Source organism: Natator depressus, chromosome 1, assembly GCF_965152275.1.
Source record: "Natator depressus isolate rNatDep1 chromosome 1, rNatDep2.hap1, whole genome shotgun sequence".
NCBI lineage: Eukaryota > Metazoa > Chordata > Testudines > Cheloniidae > Natator > Natator depressus.
Genome location: NC_134234.1, coordinates 182,522,068 through 182,542,443, shown reverse-complemented (window position 1 = coordinate 182,542,443; position 20,376 = coordinate 182,522,068). Strand labels below are relative to the sequence as shown.

General features: G+C 43.0%; 1 protein-coding gene across 1 annotated transcript in view; it reads right to left on the bottom strand.

Moving 5' to 3' along the window:
* Nucleotides 1–12,604: 12,604 nt before the first annotated feature.
* HTR1F (5-hydroxytryptamine receptor 1F) overlaps nt 12,605–20,376 on the bottom strand; it is a 205,121-nt gene continuing 197,349 nt past the window's right edge. Inside the window, exon 6 of the mRNA XM_074971777.1 lies at nt 12,605–14,352. The gene's annotated coding sequence lies outside the window, so the exon portion shown is untranslated. The remainder of the gene's footprint in view (nt 14,353–20,376) is intronic.

Below are 20,376 nucleotides of genomic sequence, written 5' to 3'. Positions count from 1 at the left end.
GGGATGTGGGAGACCCTTAGTTCAAATCCTCCCCGCCAGCTGAGGGAGAAAAGGGATTTGAACAAAGATCTGCTCTCTCTCTCTGAGTGCCTTAACTACTGGGTGATGGGATACCCGCACGTGGGGTTCCCTCAGTCTCTCCTGCTGAAGCTGTTCCACTGTGGATAAATAATTTAAAAAGTAACTGGAGCAGGGGAACTGGATGCTGGGTCTCCTACCTCCCTGGTGCAGGCTACAGAGTCATTTTCATGCTTGTGTGTGCGCTCTCTCTCTGGCCCAATAATCCTTTCATTATTTATCCACAATGGAACAGCTTCAACAGGAGAGCCTGAGGGAGCCCCATAGCATAGCTCAGTGGCTAGGCCACTGGCCTGAGAGGTGGCAAAACCCTGTTCAAAGCTCTTCTCCCACTCAGGCAGAGGGAGAAGTTGAACCAGAGGTCTCCCACGTGAGTACTCCCAGGTGAGTACCCTAACCACTTGGCTAAAAGTTACAAAGGAAGTCAGCCTCCTCCCACCTAGCGTCTCTCTGTAAGCTCATCTATAGGCACCAGATTCAGGAGGCGAGCTCTGAGAATGCTTACCCGATTGGGTCCCCCAGGCAAGTTAGACATAGGAACACCTGTCTTCTGGTGTGTGAATGGCTTTGGGGATGAGGTGGGGTCCTGATGCCTGGAGGGAAGCAGCAGTGTGCATGCACAGGAGGAGAAAACCAGGCACCCTAGGGAACTTTACTGCAAATATTTAGGTGCTGAGCAAGTTTAGGCTAGGGTGACCAGACAGCAAGTGTGAAAAATCGGGACTGGGGGTGGGGGGTAATAGGAGCCTATATAAGAAAAAGACCCAAAAATTGGGACTGTCTCTATAGAATCGGGACATCTGATCACCCTAGTTTAGGCGCTTTCAGGGTTTTGTGGCAGCTGAATGGGAGCTTAGTGAATCCCAGTGGGGCCTGACTCTGGGATTTAGATGTCTAAGGTAGTAGTTAGGTACCTACGTTCTTTTGTGACTATAGCTCTGGGGCTTTCATGCAAAACTCCTGCTGGTCCAATGCTTTCTGAGTAGGATGATATCCTCTTCCTGAGCAGGCCTCAGGTACTTTACTGATTTTCATAATTCAGGTCCTCTTTCTTCTCGAAAGGTGGCACAATGGCTGGTTAGGTGAATCCAAAGATGTATTACCTATGGGATACCCCAGGCTGGGGATCAGTTCTGTTTCCTATTGTAAGGTGGTACAATAAAGGTGAAAACTGGAGTACAGCCAGACTTTAAGGTAGGTAGGTAGGTATTACCAAATGGAAGAACGGCAAAGTTACATGACATTTAAAGGCTAATCTTAACAGTTTCCTTTACATCTCCTGCTGCTGTTTTCATTCACAAACCTTGGCTTTTTGCTCTCATTGGTCATGTTTCTCAAATGACATTGTGAGTATCTCTGGGCTGGGAAAAGAGAAGACTGGGACTTTTTATATGGGTTTCAATCAATATTAGAATAATTAAACATTTTGTAGAAACAGGAAGTAATACAATGATAAAATCTGTGGAAAGAGACATTAAAAGACTGAAAACAAAAACATAAATTAAACTACTGGGTTCAAGAGTGTTACGCTTAGTCTTCCAGCTGGCAGTAATCGTGGGCAGGTGAGATACTAACTGTATCAGTGAAGCCAGCTTCTTCCTGTCAACCTCGTCTTAGCTGTGGGGGTTTTGTTCTGGGTCCTCTAGTTCTCTGGGCAGAACGCTGTTGCTGTTGTACTGCTGGTGGAGAGTGTAGTGTGTCCCTGTTTCATGCAGAGTGTATTCGGTTTCATCTTTTTTTCTTGTTTCCAAATGTGAGGGTTGGAGTCTGTTGACTCACATCTCTGATATTTGCTGTGCATGTGTGAGCCCAGGTTTCAAAACTGGCCACATAAATTAGTACCTGCACCCATTGTGTAGCCAAAGTCTGTATTTGCGTTGACAAAATTGGTAAATGTGTCCACCAGTGGGCATTTCTGCATGTAAAGATTGCCGTATTTGGAGTTAGAAAGGAATTTCCCACCTGGGTCAGATTGTCAGAGACCCTGGGAGGTTTTCGCCTTCCTCTGCAGCATGGGGCATGGGTCACATGCAGGTTTAAACTAGTGTTAATGGTGGATTCTCTGTAACTTGATGTCTTTAAACTGTGATTTGAGAACTTCAGTAACTCAGCCAGAGACTAGGGGTCTATTACAGGAGTGGGTGGGTGAGGGTCTGTGTCCTGCAATGTGCAGGATTCAGACTAGATGATCCTGATGGTCCCTTCTGGCCTTAAAGTCTATGAGTCTATGTGTATGCAGTGACCATTTTTTCTGTGTTAATCCTAATGGAAAAACCCTATAGACTTTAATAGACAGGGATAACTTTTCTATTGAAATTTTTAACCATCTCGTGAAATGCAATAGAAAATTACTGTATATCCCTGCTATAGAAGTCTATGGAATGGCTAAAACAACTATGGAAATGCTATAATTCTTTCTTGAATTTTTTAGGTTTTAAGAGAAATTTCTGTCTGATCCTGTTGATTTTGTCCCTATTAAGGCTCAGATCCTGCAGACACTTGCATAAGTGTTTAACTTGACTACCATGCGTAGTCCCACCGAAATCAATCGGCCTACTTATAATATTAAAGATAAGCACATGGGTGTTTGGAGGATTGGGATCTAAATTGTAAGAGACATTTTTATAAGGGTGGTGAAAGGATTTGACATTTGCAGAGCTTATTGGAAAGTCCGACAGGCCTACGTTTTCCAAAGTGATTAGTAATTTTGGGTGCTCAACCTGAACCTCCTTCAAGATGTCTGATTTTCAGAGGGTGAGGACTTCAGGTCTTTCTGAAAATCAGGCCCTGTTAAAGTGTTTCAAGTTGGAAGCACTAGATGTTACTAATGTTGTTGTCCCAGGATATGAGCAAGCCAAGGTGTGTGAAGTAACATCTTTTACTGGACCCACTTCTGTTGGTGAAAGAGACAAGCTATTGAGTTCCACAGAGATCTTCTATAGGTCTGGGAAACAGCTCTGTGGAGCTCAAAAGCTTGTCTCTCTCACCAACAGAAGTGGGTCAGTAAAAGGTACTACCTCACCCACCTTGTGTTGTCTCGCTTAAAGTTACCAGTCACTTTTGAAAATTTAGGCCACAAAATTTAATAGGGATGAAACTAGGCTCCCTCCTTTCTTCTTCTATAAAATCAGATGGAGTTAAGCCTATCCTGACTACTCCTAAAACCAACTTCTCAAGCCATTGCTCCTTCGAATGGCATCTAGTAGGTTGGTTGGTTGATTTATTTTTTGTACTATTATTTATATTACAGTAGTGCCATGAGGTCCCATAATCTCTACAGTATGCTAGTCTCAATCTGCACCCATATTTCTGCAATATTTTATTATCACGAGTTTAACGGTGACATATTGCAGAGCATGGCTGTAGTTGCAGGGTAAAGGAGAATCATTAATTCAGAGAGAGGGTGTAATAAGAATGCACCTTAAACATGAGGGATTATTTTATAGCGCAATCCTTGAAGGATAGAAGTAAAATGTACAGAGAGATGACAGGCAGAGTAGGAGGAAGTCTGCTGCAATTACCAGACTGCTCATTCCTGAATCACAGCTTCACATGGAAGCAGCCCTCATATACATTTGGGGAACAAGTGTGGAACTTTGCAAGTACCATCCTTCCTTCACATGAGAGGTTGTTAGCATATTTCTTTCCCCTGGCTGCATTGTCTCATGGTAGATTGGTCACTCTTCTGTATTGCTACCTTGCTTCTCTCTGCCTGGCAGGGTGAGTTTTCTCTGGAACGTGTGAAATAGGTTCTCAGACTCTCCCTGTGCGTCATTACTGTTCACTTCTCATCTGTGTTCTGACTGAGCTGGCTTTAGAGATCACAGATCTCCAACCAAGGGTAGTCAATAGACGGACCAGAGTCCAAATGCGGACTGCCAGATGCTTTTCGGTGGATCCCAGGGGCAGAGGTGATGTGGGCGTGGTACGCAGGGTCATGTGCCCCCCCGGTTGCTCCGGATGCCTCTGAAGGGCATGCCCAGAAGCGAGGAGGTGGCACTCCCCGTTGCAGCTGCAGTGGGGGCAGGGAGCAGGGTGACTGGCTGAGCTCCGGCCCCGCCCCACATGGGGCTGCTTCACCTTCTCTGCTCCTGGAGTCCCAGCACTGCTGCCTACTTTGCAGACCATCCATGGAGGTGAGTCAGGGGTGGAAGCAGAGACAAGACATGGGACCCCAGAAGCAGGAAGGCAAAGCAGCCATAGGATTGTCCTGGAACTAGGGGTGCTGCCGCACCCCCTGGTGTGAAGTGGTTTCCATCATGTGCAGGGTTTACAGTTTGGGTCAATGACTCTCAGCACCCCTACTATACAAATGGTTCCAGCGCCCCTGGAAGCAGCCCCATGTAGTGGGAGGAGAAGGAGGAGCTCAGCCAGCTGCCTGCTCCTTCCTCCCTCCCCGTGCTGCAGGGACACACGGAGAGCGCTGCTGCCAGGAGCAGAGCTGCTTCCTTGCTTCTGGGTGTCCCGAGAAATCGGGTGGTGGAGGGGCACGTGACACCCCCCCCAGAGCTTTTCATCTATGCCTCTCTCCCACTAGCCCCAGCTATATGTCACCTCTGTGCACGGGCTTAAGCTGAGTTGGGGCTGGAGCCATGCAGAGTCATGCTTGTGCTCCGAGCAGCCCCAGAGTCCCCTGCCCCTGAGTGGTCCCCAGACTCCCCCCCCCAGCCTTGTGCCCCCCACACCCGAGCAGTCCCTGGAGCCCCCCACTCACCCAGGTCTCATGCCCCCTCCCCCCAAGCGATCCCAGTAGCCCCCGACCCTAGCCTTATGCCCTCCCCATCCCTGTCCTTCAGGGCCAGCCCCCCAACCCCATTGGCCTCTTTCCTTTCCCAGTCTGCCTCCAGTCACCCGCTTCTGCCACATCTCAGCCTCCCCCCATCTTCCTAGGGCTGTTATTTGGTGTCTCCTTGGTCCCTCCCGCTACCCGGAGCCTCCTTCCTGCCCCTTTGCTATCCCAGCCCCCAAAGATACATCACATCGCAGGCTGGATCATAGTCCAATAGCTTCACCTCCTGGCTCCAAACTCACACCCTGCTTTGCTGCCCACACCCATTCCTCTCCTCCTCAGCCCCATCTCAGCTACTTGGCTCAACTGGGGGCACGGAGAAATGTTTGGGTGGGCAAGCGGCAATGCCAGGTGGCTACGGTCACTCCTGTGTGTCCCATTTTCAGTTTAGGGAAATAAGGTCACCTAACTCTCCAGGCAGGGCAGACAGGGAGCTGGCGGGGGTGGGGGTGGGGCATTGGAGGGTCAGGGGATGGGAGCTGGGTGGATGTCTGGACCTTGACTAGACCTTGACCAAGAAATTTAAACCTTGACAAAAAATAGACTACCCCTGGGAGTCAGCAGTGCCAGTAATCTCCCACAGGAGAAGTGGGACTGTTATTATCTCAAAAGGAAACTGTATCCCAGCACTGCTCACTTGTAACACTAAAACTGAACTGAGTGCTTGATTAATGATCTTCATCTTGTGCCTTTGGAGACCGGATTGGTTCGGAATGGGAGTTTATTTGATTGCCAATGATTCTGTGTATTGCTGCTTCTTCCTTTGTTTTCATAAATGCTGATATAAAGACTGAAATCTCTGCATTGTGTAACTGGTGACAGTAAGAATCTAAATAAATGGACAGAGTTCTAATTAGTAGCCATGTCATCCATTTGAATAAGACCTGATAGGATATAGGTGTTTGTGGCAGTTAGCACAGACCCTTTGGGGACTCAAAAGGGGGTCTTTAGGGTGATAGCTCCCCTAATCCTAGTTCCCTTTGTGAAATTATGCAATATCTGTGTGAGAGTAAGATCCTAGAACCCAGAGGAACTCAGGTGCTCAAGGGGGAGGAAGCAGGGGCAGCTGGACCCAATTAATTTGCTAGCAGTTTGCCTGTAGGAAAACCAAGCAGAAAGGAACCAACTCCTCTAGAGAGAAACAACTCTTTGTCCTGGCTTCAAATCGTATGTATTGTGTTAGTGATTTGGTTTGTTGTAAAAGTAGCTCAGAGGGACTGAGGCCCTTTATCTGGAGAGAGTTTCCTGGGTGTTTGGCTCTTTTTGTTCCAACAGGGAATTTTCCTCAGATAATCTGTCTCCTGTGGGTAGGGTGGGGAGGTTTCTTATCTCACCTCATTGCGTCTTGTAAGGGCATGAGGTCCCTCCTTTGTGTGCCCTCCCTGTTATTTTGTAAACTATAAATGTGTACAAAGTCCCCCCAAATCCCCCTCTACCCCTTTGGAAGGTTACTTTGGCCTCTGGCTCACAGTTAAATTTAAGTTAGGCCATGTGGGTTTAGGGTTTATTTAATCTGACTTTAGTTTATTTTTAGGGAATTATTTTTTTAAAGGAGTATGAATTTAGTTTTCCTGAATGGCTTTAAAAATGCTTTTCTAGGTTGATATAAATGAGCTCAAAAGGTCCATTCTTTCTGACTGAGCTCCCAGAGAGAAAGAAGAGCCTTCAATAGTCTACCCACCTCCCTGCACCTACCCAAGTGACATCTTTGCAGTAATTTTAGTGTGCAGTTAAACCAAAAATTCTCAATTATTTTGCTTCAATTTAGTATTTGTGTAGTACATCTTATAAACCACTAGAGGGGACTACCAAACCAGGAAACAATAACTGTTGACTGTACAACAAGGTGTTTGAATGACACCTAGGGTGACCAGATGTCCTGATTTTATAGGGACAGTCCCTATATTTGAGGCTTTTTCTTATATAGAAGCATATTCTCCCCCCCCCCATCCTGATTTTTCACACTTGCTGTCTGGTCACCCTAATGACACCAGAGTTTAGAAGGGAAAGAAAAGCAAAGTTCAGCTTCTGAGATATGCTTAGCTTGGCATCTGCTTGCTCAGTCAGAAGGTGATTTCCCCTTTACTTCACCTGGTACGGCTTCTGTCTATGGACTGCAGCGGTCCTGGTCTGAGTCTTGGCTCTGTTAATGGAGTGTAGGGTGTGTTGGTTGCACGATGAATACGTGGAGAGTATATTCATCAGAAGGAGAATCTGCTGATTTGTTCAGACTGGCTCTACCATCTGCTGATGACACCAACCCTAGACCCAGGATAGCTCTGATGGGGATAGGAGATGCTGGGAGCAGGAGTCATGATGGGAATGCATGGGAAGTGGGCACAGAAAGGCAGAAGGGACTCTGGCCGATAACTCTCCCACTGTGTGTAGAGAGACATTAGAAAAACTTTCTCCTGCCTTACCTGACATATGAGTCCTCTCTGCAGAATGATTGGTCCTGATAAACCACAGTGTTACCAAAGAGTTGCTGTTTTCTGTCTTGAGAACTGAAATAACTAACACTAACAGAAATGTTTTGGAGCTGGTACCGGCAGCTAAAATGGGGGTGGCTCCTTCAGTTTCTCTGACAGATCTCAGAGGACAGCACAAGGTACACCCGCTCCAAAAGGCGTCTTGTGCTGTGTTCTACAAGCTTCGATCTCGTCATTCCTTGACTTTAATGTGCACATGATGCTCACAGGAGAATTCTAGCAGAGGTACAGGCTGCAGTGCCTTTAGTTTGCTTAGAATACCCAGATTGACATCTTCAACTCTTCTGCCCGGGTTGGGTTGGGTGAGCATCTTACCTAGCATCTCTCGGTGTAATAATTGTTCAGAGAGGAGGGCTAGCTTGCAGGTTGGGGGAAGCGATGAGAAGAAATGATGGAGGTGAAATGAGCTCCCTGGGTGGAAGGAGGAAGTTTGTTGTTTGTTACTCAGACAAAGTGGAGGTCTTGTTAAGTAGCAGCAGTAGGGGAAGCTGCTTTTTTCTCTCTGAGCTTGTGTGGAAGGATAGGGCCCTTCTTTCGTAAATGGGCCTTACCACTGGTGGTCATGCTTGTGCACTACACGGGGCTGCATGTTACAGGCGCTGCCTGTAGGTATCAGCGTGGAGTTCAAGGTGCAAAACCCTAATTGGTTTTGGAGCTGGTTACTTGAGACACCGCTTCTTCCCATGCCAGACCCTGCAGTTGTGCTCAGCAGAGGTGCTCAAAATGGAGCTTCCTTGATCTAGACAAGGGAGATGCTAGCAAGGAGGTGTTCTCTAAGAGCAGGTTCTTAACTTGGGAGGTCCTTTCCCTGTCTTGCTCTGACACAGTTCAGACCTCCTGGTCTTCAGGAGATGTGGAAAAAGTCCTCTGTTTTCCTCGGATTTGGGGGAATGAGGGGTATGGAGAGAGCTGGTACTTGTGGGTAGAGGGGAGCAGTGCCTGGGCTTGTCTTTCATACTTTGGTTGGTTGGTTTCCGGTTTGGGGTGAGGAAAGACTGCTGGTTTTATCCTTGTTGGTGTGATTGGGTTTATCAAAGGCCAAAAGCAGTAAGGCTCAGATCCTCAAGTTATTTAGGTGCCTAACTCCCATTGAAATCAATGAGAGGCACCTAGTGGGGTTTTCAAAAGCACCTATCTGCATCATTATCTATAATATCTTTTTTTAAATAAAAATCAGGCCCTCAAAGCCTTAAGAGGAGCTCCGTTCTAATACGTACACCCAAATACATAAAAATGAAAATCTGCACTGATGTGAAGGGAGCAGTAGAGCTTGAGTGGCAAGGCGAATCTTATAGATTGTGGGGTCTGATCTGCAAAGCTATTCACTGCCAGATTGTTATGGTAAGATAGCAGAGATGTTACAGGGATCTTTCTGGGTCCGTTGATGCTTTTTATTTTATTTTTTTTTAATAGATTCACAGGTCAAACAGGACCACTGGGATCCTCTAGTCCTACCTATTTAATGTATGCTATATAGAACTTCCCTGAATTAATTCCTGTTTGAACTAGAGCATATCATTTTAGAAAAACATCCAAGCTTGATTTAAAATTTTCCAGGAATGGACAATCCACCACAACTCTTGGCAAACTGTTCCAATGGTAAATTATCCTCCCTGCTAAAATATTGTGCCCTATTTCCAGTCTGAACTTTTCTAGCTTCAACTTCTGGCCACTGGATCTTGTCATACCTTTGTCTGCTGCAGAAGAGCCATCTATCAAATCTCTGTTCTGCACGGAGGTATTTAAAGATTGTGATGAAGTTGACCTTTAACCTTCTCTTTGTTAAGCTAAATGGATTGAGCTCCTTGCCCTATGGTGTTACTCATATTTTCCAATTCTTAATTGTTCTTGGGGCTCTTCTCTGAACCCTCTTCAATTTATCAGCATCCATCTTGAATTGGGGACACCAGAACTGGACACAGTGTCCCAGCTGTGGTCGCACCAGTGCCAAACACAGAGGTAAAATAACCTCCCTACCCCCACACCTTATTACACTTGTTATACATCTAATGATTGCATTAGCTCTTTTGGCCACAGTGTCACACTTACAGCTCGTGTTTAGCTAATTAATCACCACAACCCCCCCCCCCCCCCCGAGTCCTTTTCAGAGTCACTGCTTCCTAGGAACAATTCCTCTGTCCTGTAAGTATTGTCTATGTTGTTTTTCTTGATGTGTGACTTTATATTTGGGTGTACTGAATTGCATAGTTTGCTTGAATCCAGCTTACCAAGTGATCCAGATTGCTCTGTATCACTGACCTGTCCTCTTCATTGCTTACTGCTCCCTCAATCTTTGTGTCGCCTGTAAACTTTATTAGTGATTTTTTTATGTTTTATTCCAGGTTGTTAAATAGCATAAGGCTAATAACTGATTCCTGTGGGACTTCGATGGACCCACACCTGTTCAATGATGATCTCGGTTTACAGTTACATTTTGAGACCTATCCGTCAGTGAGTTTTTAATCCATTTAATGTGTGCTATATTAATTGCATATTCTGGTTTCTTAGAATGTGGTACCAACTTAAATGCCTTTGAGGTCTAAGTACATTACATCAATTAACTTCAACCAATCTAGCCATCTCTCTTTAAAAGAAAAAATCCAGTTAGTTTGACATGATCTATTTTCCATTAATCTGTGTTGATTGGCATCAATTATATTACCCTCCTTTAATTCTTTATTAATCAAGTCCCCATCAGCTATTTCATTATTTTGCCCAGGACTGATGTCATGCTGACAGGCCTATAATTACTCAGGTCATCTTCTTTACCCCTTTTAAATTTGAAACAAAATGAGCTTTCTTCCAGTCCTTGTACTTCCCCAGGGTCCTAAAACTTACTGACAATTAACATTAATAGGACGGAGAGCTCCTTTTAAAACTCTTGGAGGTAAGTATCTGGGGACCTGATGATTTAAACACGTCTGACTTTAGTAGCTGTTGTTTAACATCCTCCTTAGTTACTGTTGTGTATTGGTTTTAGATGCCTTCTGAACCATTTTTTAAAAAAATCTTTGTGAGGCCATTTTTATGCTCTGAAGGATCTTGTTGGATTTCTCTGTGGACTAGTTTTAACTCCCTGTGCAAGGTGTTGTAGTTTTTGGACCATGTTTGGTGGTCCTCGTCTCAGAGGAAGTGATGACTACAACTGAGTCTCTCTCCCACTCTCCTGGGAAGGTTGGAAGGTGCAAAGCTCCCTAGGTGTAGCAGAGTGGAGCTCTTTCCCAAACCCATTGCCAAGCATGCAGAGGTTGCTCTTTGTAAGGTCCACACCTTCAAAACCCTGTCAGAGCCCTCCATCTATTTTACTAGATTGTCATCCATGTACAACTGTGCAGTGATTCCTCCTTTCACTGCACCCTTTGGCTGTTTCTGAACCACTGGTAACTGAAGCAGTGAGATGGTGCCTGTAGAAATAGCATGGCCAGTGCAAACATGCTGTTGCTTCAGGTGCAGTTTTAGATGTCAGGGAGACTACTCAAAGAGAAAGGTACTGCTCAACCTGAGTGAGTTGGGGTGGGGGGGAGGGTGGGAATCTAGCCCTAAATGAATAATCTGCTCTTGTCCTGTTGGATTGTCTCATCTTCCCAGATTATTTATATCCTCTTTCACAGCATGTACACAAATACTTAATTCCCCCACAACTCCAGTATACTCTTCGCCCCTGTATAAGTTCTACCCTCTCATCCTTTGCCATATCTTTTCCTTGATTTCCTACCCTACTTCATCCCGCTAGAGACTCTTTCAAATGAGCTCTTTTGTCTAATTATTTAAAATAAATGAAATTCATGTCTCTATTTAAACCGACTCTCTTGCTTGCTCCATTGTGCACATTTGCTGTGGGTGGGAACAGTCAGGACTTGGAGCAGGGTAAATGGAAGGGATGGATCACAGAAATATTACTCAATTTTATATTTCATTGTATGTAGGGAGATCTCAAGTTTTTGTCTCTCCAAGCTTCAGCCTGCAACTGAAAGAGTGTTTTCAATGATTTCTCATTACTTCAGTTGGGGGGGAGGGGCGGAGGGCGGAGGAAAGCAGAAAGCAAAGTGAGTTTGGTTCTTCTGTGTTTTAGTTCCACATCCAGTGAACTGGAGACCTGTTTAGGTTAGGGCAAGAGAGGAAAATAGTTGTTGTGTGATTCTGTCTTTGTGTCCCATAACACACGCTATTGGCTGCACTGTCTCTCCTGGACCTCCTCCGAAGGTTGTGTGCATGCTGCCTATCGCGTCCAATGCAGATGAGAATTTTGCCCTGGCTTAGAATTCCAGCATAATCTGATGTTGGATCTGCCTATCTCTAGGGGTGCTAATATGGGGGAAGACTTTTCAAAGGCACAGATGGCATTCAAGCATTAGTTTTCATTGGTTTTTAATGGCAGTTAGGTGCCTAAAGGCCATTTATGCCTTTGAATTTATCCCGTGGTCTGTACCCAGGCCTGTGGGAGGCCTGCAGATCACAGCACTTAGGAAGCTCCTAGGCACACACAAACAATGGACTAGCTGGGGCCAGTAATGTCGTCTGAAAGGATGCAGTAAGTAAAGGTGCTAAGTGCAGTGGTGACTCTGAAGGGGATGGGGTTGGTGTCTGTGGCGGCTGGTTGAGCTCCCTGCTCAGTTCTCTGGAGATGCCGGCTGACTTTGGAGTGGGCCTGCATAGCTCGTACAGAAGTGCAGCAAAGTCAAGGAAGTGCCTTTGTGGCTAATGGATCTCATTAGGAGACTCCTGCTGAGCCTCTCTCTCCCTCTTGCCACCTTCCCCTTTTCCATGACTCGCCTCATAACAGGGTGGGTTGATTTAATCATAATTTCACCAAATGGAAAGTCTTGGTTTAAATCATCGATTTTAAGCCGCATTTCCATTTGACTTCAGTTATTTTCTAAAGAAAGGTGCATTCTCATTGGTTGATAGAATTATTAAAATATGTTGATTTTTCAACTCAATAGAGCCTTTACACTAGCCTTGGTACCTCGTTTTGCTTCCTAGAAGGGAACACTATAACTACATACATTTATTCAAGGAATTGTATAGCTTAATATTTTCAGATTCTTATTAATTGTACATTTTTTTAGTATACTAGAAAATGGTGAATGATATTTTTTATTTACTAGAGAATTAACTTTTTGCTCATGATTTGTGTCAGGCTACATTAGGATGGAAACTAAAATGTAATTGAACACAAAACAGCATATAAAATATATTTTATTAAACAAAACAACCTTAAATGTTTTGGATACATAAATTTCTCATCAAAACACATTTCACATTTACAGCTAAATGATTTATTAAACAGAAGGATTAACTGTAGTTAGTGAATTAAATTGGTTATTTGGGGTCAGCCTGGGCAAATTTTCAAATATGCCTAAGTGAAAGTGACTGGAACTTAAGGTCCTACTTGTCCAAGTCTCTTGAAAATGAGATTGTTTCCTAAGTTACTCTAAACTGTCTTTCAAACTTTTCAACTAGTACATCTCATCCTCTCCCTCCTTACTCTTATTCATGGACTAGAAGACACAGACAAGTTTTTCTGTTGTTGTTTTTTCTCCAACTCCCAATTGATTTCTCAGTTTGGAATGAATGAATCCAAATAAAGAGAATATTTTTTCTGTACCGGCAGAAGAGGCTACCGCTGTCTAAAACTGGTTTAGCATTTCATCAAAGTCTGGTTCCAGGTGCTTAGCTAGTGATTTCCACCAGTTCAGTGGTGTGACTTTCTTTAAACCATCATCAGCAAACATGTACTGCATGAATGGTTCACGTCCAGCCCTGAAATTTATTATTGGTATGATTGGTGATACCCCATGTCATAGCAGCTGCTGCTTCTTCAGCAGTTACATATATACCTGGTAATTGGCAAGAAAATTAAGTGCAGTAAGTGCTTGATCCATTTGTTTCTTTACTGTCTGCAATTTAACTTTGTTGTTGAGTATTTCTTTTTTTAATGTCTCAAAGTTCTTTCCAAATTTCAACAACTTCAGCAATACAGCAGTAGTCATTCTACTGTTTGTTTAAGGCTACGGAAATAGATATCTGTATATTCAGTACATCATGTATATTCTCTTTAGTTTGATGTTGACTACTTTGGCTATAATAGTTCCATCTGTTTTGTTGCAATTTTCTTCACAAATTGTCATCAGAATAGGACAATTCTTGATAAATAACTCAAAACAGTCAACCACTGAATTCCATTGTACTTCATAGAGGAGAATTAGTTTAGACGCTCCTGTTCTCTTTGCTGAAGCGAACTGGTGGTGATGAGAATATTTTGCAATTTCAGCAACGTTTTCTCTTATTCTTGGAGTTGTACGTAAGTCTTTGGCTAAAAGATGCGTCAAATGAGCACTGTACCCATAATGTTGTACGTTTCAGGTTTCCTTCATTATCTTCTAGATTTTGTTTCATCTTTGCTACATTTGCAGCATTGCCTATGACAAAGGTATACACTTGAATTTTTTGTTCACAGTTTATCGGTTTTACTGCTGCTTAAATATTCTGCTAAATGCATGTTTCCTGATGGATCAATTGTTTCTGTAAGATAGACAACTCCGTCTTTGTTGTCACACAAGCACAGACTATTGTGTACATTGCTCCACCCATCAAGACTCAATTTAATGAATTTCCTGTCAATATTTATTGCACACTATTCAGTTTACTTCTTATAGATTGTACCCAGGAACCTTCCAGCGATGTCTGCTCTGTTGGGTGGAGCGTTGACTGGTCGTAATGAGCGAAACTTGTCAATGAAATGTTTGTTCTAAACAAGACAAAAAGGAGGATGTGTTGCAAAAGTGAACCAAGCAATCTTTTCATCTCTGGAGTCTTGCTGGAATTTGCTGGTCCTGATTATTAAGTCATCTAGGGTGTCACCGGATGATGAAGAAAGGCTGTGTGGTGTTTTTTATTACAGGTAATTTACTGTCTGACAACTGTGTAGTTGCCGTGCTGCTTGTGGTGTTGCAGATGATGGACATTCGTAGCCCCTTATGTGTAACCTGGACTCTGGGAAAAAAATATGGTAAAAAAAAAAAAAGTCACGGTCACTCCCTTAGTATTACTCAGTGCACTGCTTTAAAAACATGAGATTGTAAATGAAAGATTCCTCTTACTGCAGCTATTTATACCCTGTTGAAGCAATACAATTAATTCTAAACCCAGTTTATATTGAAAATAATTAATCTAGTGTAAGGATTATTTAAATCTGTTTGAACCCTTACCTCTAGCACCATACCAAACATATTGGGGGGGAAAAACACTTTTTATATGTTAAAATTCATAAGTGCCTAATAAAACTTTACTATTAAACAGGAAATCTTCACCTAGGATGATTGCACTATTGAGCAATAAAAAAATCACTTCAGAAGTCCAGCAGTATCAGTAAAAATGTAATTGATAAATACTCCCACAACTAATTAACATATTAATTATATTTTGAACACAAACATTTTGAAGTTCAGAAGTAAGTAATCACCCAAAACACAAATGTATCTTTTAGCAACATAGTAAGACATGGTGGGTCGTCCATAAGAATGGTGCAAAAATAAGTTTACTAACCAATTGATCCAGATAGTTCAGACCTGTCCACATCATCTTCAAAGTCATTGCCTCTTGAAGAGCATTTTTCATCATGTTGTTTTATTCTGACAACCAGGCCTTGCAGTTCTTTCTTGCACTGCTTACATTTGACACATGCTCCTTTTTACCCAGAGGTACAGGAATTTCTTGAAAATATTCCCCAATAGGGTCTTTTTTACAACCTGCCCCCATGGCAGGTTTTTTCCTTCAAGTTCCCAGGTGTTGAAATCAACACTAGAGGCTGCACTCTGAAGAATGTTGTCTCTTCTTCCCCCGGTGTCCTGCTTTGGCACCAGTTTTGCTCCTTGCTGGTTGCGCCCTCTGCTCCTGCTCCCTTGTTAAGAACTCCTCTGCCCCCAGAAAAACACACCAACTACCAGCAACTCAAGGCTTCTGCCCGTATAACCTACATGCCTTTTGCACTGCAGTATTTGATTGTTTAGAGACGGGGTGGGGGGGGGGGCAGTTGAGAAATTAATGGATTTGTGTCTCTCTGCAAGCATGCAAGGACACAGAACAAGGCCATTTACTTGAAGTGACCAGTCACCCAGACACAATGTCTGGTAGTTACTGAGCAATCAGTGTTTTTCCATGAGCTGGAGAGTAAGTGCCCATGGTGGTTGGAGTAAAAAAATTTGTAATTTATGAACTGAGCCAATCAGAGCTCAGGTAGGGAGCCGCTATAAAATAGGAGACGGAGACCACCCAACTGGGCTAAGTGGATGATCCTGTTGGTGTCTCCTAGAGTAAGAGGCTGTGTCCCAATGCCTGTGATGACTTTGCCAATTTCTTGCACCAGTAGCACTGCCTCTGGGTCCCTTACCAGATCAAGCCCTTCATGAAAGACCTATTGTGCCATATTTATAGAGCTTTGTTTCAAAAGTTTAGATGCTTTCCCCTGATTCTTTCTTTCGACAAGCAGACTTTTCAGGCAACGTTTTTGATACAGGCTCATGGGTTCAGCATATTTTTTTTTTAATTTAAATGTCTTCAGAGATTACAAGTAGAATAGGCCTTAACCCATTTTGTATTGAAATCAGGTTTCATCTGAAAGAGGTTTTTTTTTTTTTTTAAATGTATAATAGATCTATTATTTTTTTTTTTAAAATACACCGTGCCTCATGATGTATACATGGAACTTGGTTAGGTGCGATACTGCGGCCTCTCCACATTGTTGTCCTGCTCTCTCTCAAAAGTTGGGTATGTCAGCCACAGCCCTTTCCATCTCTTCCCGGCCTTATGTAGCCCCTGCCCTAATCCTGACTTTCCCTCCTTCCCTGTATTAATTCTATAAACCCTCACTAAATCCTGTGTTCGTTTTCTCTCTCTTCAGTGTGTATGTGGGTCATTGCTCTGTGCACCATCATGGTTTAAGGGTACACAGACTGCAAGCAACCCATCAGGGCTGCTATTTAAATAGTTTTTGTTGCACCTCCTGGTATAGTCCATTCTCTTAGTACAATTAATTTTTGAGCACCTGGTGTAGACCTTTAGCATTTTCAGGAGTTCACGGGGACACCTAATTGGGTGCCTATGCTCAAGCCATTGGCTGCTCAGTTAGCTTGGGTGTGGACCAGTCACCATCTTTCAGCCTCCTGGATGGCACCCAAGTGACTATTTGCTGCTGTCCAAGCTTTTGAAAATGTTCGGCATTAAACTTTTCTTTTTTCTGTGCTTTTTCACTCATCTGTAAAATGGAGATAATACCTACCTACCTCAAAGGGAGGCAGTGAGGGTTAGTTACTTAATATTTCTTCAGTGCATTGACATCATAAAGTGAAATTATGGGGAGATAAGACTCTCAATAGTTGAGGTTGCAACAATCTTCTAATGTAAAGTTCAGCTTTAGCTGCAATAGATTGCCCGCCTGGAGAATTGATTGGGGACATTGGAAATGATCAGATTTAACCTGAAGGCAAATGTGGAAGAAAAATCCATCAAACTATTCTTGAGATGCAGGTTATTTAAAAAAATAAATAAATAGCCTAATTTGAATTTTGTACTTCATGCTTATTTGTCTTTCCCCATGTTTAGAACTGGCTGGCTGCTTTACTACCACATCAGATTCTTCAGCATTGTGCCCCCTTAAATTGCATACTGTTTTCATTTGAAGAAAATAGGTTGTAATTTGTGGCGGTTTTTGTTGTGGGTGGCTAGAGACCCCCCTTTGTTCCCACTGATTCAGGATCTGTGTGCTTGTGTATGTGAGTGGGAGAAGATGTCCTCTTCCATCAGCTGTTTGCAGCACAGAAAGAACTCGAGACCTCCTATGGCTGATCTTTTAGCTCAAATAGTTAAGGACTGTTCCTTGGAGCTCTGTAATATAATGGAAACTAATTTTAAGTAGAGTGGCCGCTAGCAGGCACCACTAATTAGGTGCAGCCTTCAAATGCTGGGGTGTTGCCAATGAAGCTCTAGATATTGCAAAAATTGTCTACCACTGGTTATATCCTAAAGCATGAAGATTATTAGTTCTTCTGATTACACCTTAATTGTTTCACTAGTGCTATAAAAAGGAGTAACTGCTGTTTTTAAAAAGCTAAAGGATAAAGATTAACTTGAGTTTCAATGCAATGGATATTTAGAAAGAAGAAACCAATGTTTAATTTTGGGATGGTGACAAGTTACTATGGACCTAGAAGACATCTTGGGCTATAAGTGGAGATAAGAACATATTTGCTAATACTGTTCATTTTTTATGTAGCAACTTCTTATATCTTCAGAACTGGAGCTAAAATTATACCTTCCCTAAAACATGGATTCAAGTGATTTGAACTATTATTGTATTAAAAATATCATCACTCAAATAACTGATGTGATTCACCACTTAAATACTTTTTTTGGCATTACTCTGTCTCGAGAATTTTAATATGCAGTTAGTATGTCAACTATTTAACTAACCAAGCCAACTGTTCTTTTATCCAAAAATGTTTCTGTTAGAAATGTCTTCAGGGGCTCGAAGGTTTATAGTTGAAACAAAAATTGATTGGAACGTAAGAGAGAGGGGAAGCCTCTGGTTTTTTAGACTCCAGATTCAATAAGATTGTACTAGTGTTGTTACTTTGCTCGCTAATGTTATTGACTTGCTCAGCTACAAGGTTTGGCACCAGATCATTTTGACACAGATGAGTTTCTGTTTAGTGCCGCATTATTCACACCGACGTTACTGACTTCCTTCTGCACCATTTTATATGATCAAAATCTGTAACCTGGTGCCTCTTGGCAAACCTGTGCTGCATCAAGTTTCCCAAGTCTTGAAAATCTCCTAATATGTCATAAAGCCCCTGAGCCAGGTAGCTACACAAGAGAATCAAATTTCACTTCCAAAAATGTTTATAACCCTCATGATTGCACAAAAAAGCATGAAAATGTGACCTAAGTGCACCCTGTGGTTGGCAACAGTGGAAGGCTTAGAACTTGGATCTAACTATGCCCCTTTATTCAGAGACCAGTCCCACCCTGTGGTGCATTGTGGGGTTTTGCATACCCACAGCCGGTGCATGAAGAAACGCTCCAAGACCAAACCTGTACATCTACCCTCTGCGCCATGTGCTAACTCCTAACTTACCCCTCTGCTTCTCAGATGTGTGGCCATAATGGCAAGAAGGGGGTCTGCTGTGGACTGAATCTGGGGATATCGGTGGGCAGGCATCTCTGTAACGTATCTGTGTCAGCAGGGACCGATCCAGGATTAGGTATGCGTGTATTCATGTATAATTTTGCGTGGGGGGGATGGGGGAGGTGTGATTCATTGTCTTTGCTTATGGCTGACCAGAAAAAACTGCCTCTGCACTCTCTCGGAGCTAGAGGAAGTGGCACAGGGCCAAAAGAGGGGGACGCCCTACACAATCCTGGTCCCTAGAATGCAATGGGTTTGCTGCTTTGGGCAAAACCGCTTGGCTGTTGCAGGATCTGACCCGTAGCAATGTAGCATTAAATGTTTGCCTTTAATCTTTACAAGGTTTCTAACGGTCCTTTTCACGTACCCTGTATAGGGGAAAAAAGGAATCTTCCCTCACACTGCCACAACCAGGGTTTTATACTGTCATAGTCACATGGACAGCAAAGACCAAGTGTATTCTGACAGGTATAATATGTTGAGTTTGGAGTTGCCTGTTGAGTGATTTTCCTCTCATTGTTACAAAGATGGCACTAGTAATACTGCAAATAATGGCATTAAGAGTTTAGAGGATGGCTGCAGATCCTGATTGTCCAAAAGCACACTCTGATCGATTGGATGGGTGTGTCTCTTGATGTAATTGTGCCCCAGCTCACAATGGTATACAAGTGAGACCTCCTCACTAAAATAAACGTGCACACAAATCTTCATGCCCTTCTAAGGGGGGTCAGGGAGACATTCAGGGAGAAAAAGAACAATAAAGCAACCTGGGGAGAGGAAAAAGTGACCCAACTGAGACTACCTGCTCTCACATACTAGGTGTGACCTTTTCAACTATTTATTTTTTACAGTTAAAATGAATTTAAACTGGGGACTAACTGTTCAGTATTCCAAATTGTTTCAGAATAGCAGGAACTAGTAGCACGATCTCTTAAGGTTGCCTGGCACTTCCTAATATAAGACACTGTTTTTAATTGCTTTTACCTTTATCAAACCTTAACCGTTTGGGCTAAAATGTTCCATGTGAGGTAGGTGTCTCAGGCTGAATATTTCTGGAAAACTTCACCCAAAAGGGCTCAGGTATTTCTGAGAATGAGGCTAGGAAAAATGTTGGTTTTGCACATGTTAAATTGTTGAGATTTTTTTCTTTGAAAAGTTCTAGAGGCCATGCTTTAGGGCAGGGACTTGAAATACAGCAAGGAGGTGGCTGGTGTCAAGGATGTCCCTTTTGCTATCCCTCTGAAAATCCACACAAGGCTTGGCAGAATTCAATTTTTATTTTTTTTTCATCGTGTGGATAGGTTATATCAGTTGATTTCTAAGCAATCTTTTTTTTTAAAAGATTTTTATAGATGTAAATGTTCACCATTGTGATCTGACCCCCTCCCATTTTCCACAATTGACAGTAGATGTTGAGAATCAAAAAGCTGAAGCTTTAACTGTTAAAACACAAATTGCCAACATCATATGTCAACATATAAAAGTAAAACTGTGTTCTCAGGCAAAGAAAGAGAGAGTGGTATTTATCTGTAAATTTCAATGATCATCAATGGAAATATTGTTTGTTTGGTGTATACACAGTGAAATGGATGTTTACCAATTAAATCTAATCCATCCCAGCCTAGTTCTAAGCCTTTGAAAAATCACAGTTCACATGTTCAGACTTCAGAGATTTTTGTCTATTAACATTAAAGATTCCATGCACACTGAGCATGCTCCAGCCTCTCACGGCTCCCATTGCTGATCAGATGGCATCTGTGCCATCCCCACAGAACTGAGCATGCTCGGGTCTCCAGCATCAAAGCTGAATTTTCCCTCTAATTAATCCTCCA